The 2,500-nt window shown below is 37.6% G+C and overlaps 2 protein-coding genes across 13 annotated transcripts in view; both read left to right on the top strand.

The window, feature by feature from the left end:
* The window catches only part of APC7 (anaphase-promoting complex subunit 7), a 625,451-nt gene that overhangs the window by 410,692 nt on the left and 212,259 nt on the right, over positions 1–2,500 (top strand). The window lies entirely within an intron of this gene.
* Positions 1–2,500, top strand: part of Mvl (solute carrier family member malvolio) — a 187,213-nt gene that overhangs the window by 148,117 nt on the left and 36,596 nt on the right. The gene's annotated exons all lie outside the window — the stretch shown is intronic.

The following is a 2,500-nucleotide window of genomic DNA, read 5'->3' as shown; positions in this document are numbered from 1 at the left end:
GGCTAGAGTTGATCTAACACAAGTATTTTTGGGGGAATATTCTGTAAAGAGCTGTGATAGTTGGGATGTACTGAAGACATACCAAAAAAAAAACGATTTTTTTCGACTTTTTGGGGGGTGCCCCCCCCCCATAGGGGAGCAAAGTTAAGATTTACATATATAACGAAGCGCAATTCTTTACTCTATAGCATGCAAAATGAATCAATCAGTTATCTCTAACCGACATTTTTTATGATGTATAGAGTAGGGAAAGGTGGCTATTTTCCGGGACGGTCCCCTTAAATCCTTAATTTACCAAGGCAAATTCAGGTCTTTTATATTTGAAGAGTTAGATACTGTACACCAGAGAATGTATCTATCTATCACAAGTTAAAGCAGTTACCAGATATATATGATAAAAAAAAAATAAATGCAAAAAATAAAACATTCAAATATAGATATACAAATGTTAAGGGTACCATCATGTCATTTTCGGAAAAAATCTCCCGCCCAGCTAAATTGAATTGAATGCATTTCCAAAGAGTTTTAGGGTCTCCAAATCTCCCATGAAATTTTTAAGGTCCACCTGCTACTTTTAAGGTGGTAGCAGTCACTTTCGATGTCCACTGAAATAATACAATTTTTCACCTTAGCTTAGAAAATCAACAAGTGTGATATAATGATTAGATAGAATGAAAAAATGAGATTGTTTTCTGAAAACTAATAAAATTTCACATAAAATGAGACAATCCTTCATTCTTTCCGAATAATCTAAAAAAAATCTGGGGAGCCCTTAAATACAAGCAAACAATATTTGTATACAAATCAGTAAGAATGATATGCCCTTCATACAGAGTATTTTATTTGCTTTATGTTTGGATCATATTTTGTCAGTGTTATCCTTGAGCAAAATTGTTAGAACATACAACCCGTCCACCCGTAAGCGGTGGTAGGTTTGCCAAAAGATCTAGATCACCGACCAAGATTAAATAAAATATAAGTTATGCTATGACACACCCCAAGTAAAGATTTCATTAAAATCTGTTTATAGCTTTTTGAATTACAGGAAAAAATCCTAGATCCAAATCATGATCCAGGTCACCACTAAAATGTAAAGGCTAAGCCACATCTCTAGTAAAAATCTTGTTCAAATCTATTCTTAACTTTTTGAATTATCCTGCAAACAAATAAACATTAAGTGATATTCGCTGGCTCGGAGAATGATCATATTTCAGATCAGTATTATATGTTGTAAAACCCCATTAAAGCAACAGTAAAGGAAAATAATAATTGATTATATCATGCTGAACCATTTCATAGAGTATTTGTAAAACTGTAAAAAGTATGAAGAGGAAAAAAATTGCTATATATCAGTGCATTACACTTTTAAACATAACACACATTTTTAGTCCAAAATAAACGTATGGTTTATTTCATAGCTGAGTCATAGATCTATTGCATGTTCCACATATATTTTGCAGTTTTTTCCTGTCCTTCTTGTAAAAGTAACACACATATATATATATATATATATATATATATATATATATATATATATATATATATATATATATATATATATATATATATATATACATATATATAGTTCAGGAGTTGAGGCAAGGCTGTGTCCTTGCACCAACATTTTTCAACACTTGCATGGACTGGATAATGGGCAGAGCTACTGTTCAAAGTCAATGTGCAGCAACTCTGGGCAATGTCAAAGTTACCGACCTTGACTTTACTGATGATGTTGCCATTCTATCTGAGTCCTTGGAATCCTTAGTGGTGGCTCTCAATGATGCATTTAGTAATGAAGATAAGCCCTTGGGTTTAGATGTCTCCTGGACCAAGATAAACATCCAGGACTTTGGAGACTCGCTAGGAGAACCTGTTCAGTCGGTATGTGCTTGTGGCGAGGACATTGAAGTCACAGAGAGCTATACATACCTTGGTAGTGTAGTTCATAACTCTGGGCTGTCAGACCAGGAAGTCAGCAGACGGATTTGCCTGGCAGCAGGGGTCATGAACTCTCTTGACAAGAGTATTTAGAGATGCTGATACCTGTGCAAGCTACGTGTCTTCAAGGCCCAGATAATGCCAGTTTTGCTATACAGTACTGAAACCTGGACATTATCCTGTGCCTTGGAGTCACGTCTTGATGCCTTTTGCAATAGGTCCTTGTACCGGATCATGGGGTACTGTTGGTGGGACCACATGTTAAACCAACGGTTGCACCGTGAGACTGGCACAGGACCTATTTCCTGCACAACCCATGATCGCCAACTCTAGCTATATGGCCACCTGTCTCGCTTCCCTCATGAGGATCTTGCACACCAGGTTGTCTCTGCCTGAGATAAACCTGGGTGGAGGAGGCCTGTGGGACGATCTAGGAAGTCGTGGCTTGGGCAGATCAATCAAACCTGTCGTGAGGAGCTTGAGATGGGCCAAGTCCCTGCTTGGCAGCTTGCTGTGAGGGACCCTCGTTGGTATAAACGAAGGGTGGATGCGGCTATGCGCC

The sequence above is a fragment of the Penaeus vannamei genome, chromosome 3 (genome assembly GCF_042767895.1).
Source record: "Penaeus vannamei isolate JL-2024 chromosome 3, ASM4276789v1, whole genome shotgun sequence".
Lineage (NCBI taxonomy): Eukaryota > Metazoa > Arthropoda > Malacostraca > Decapoda > Penaeidae > Penaeus > Penaeus vannamei.
Note: the sequence above shows the minus strand (reverse complement) of the source record. Positions and strands in the feature narration are given on the sequence as shown.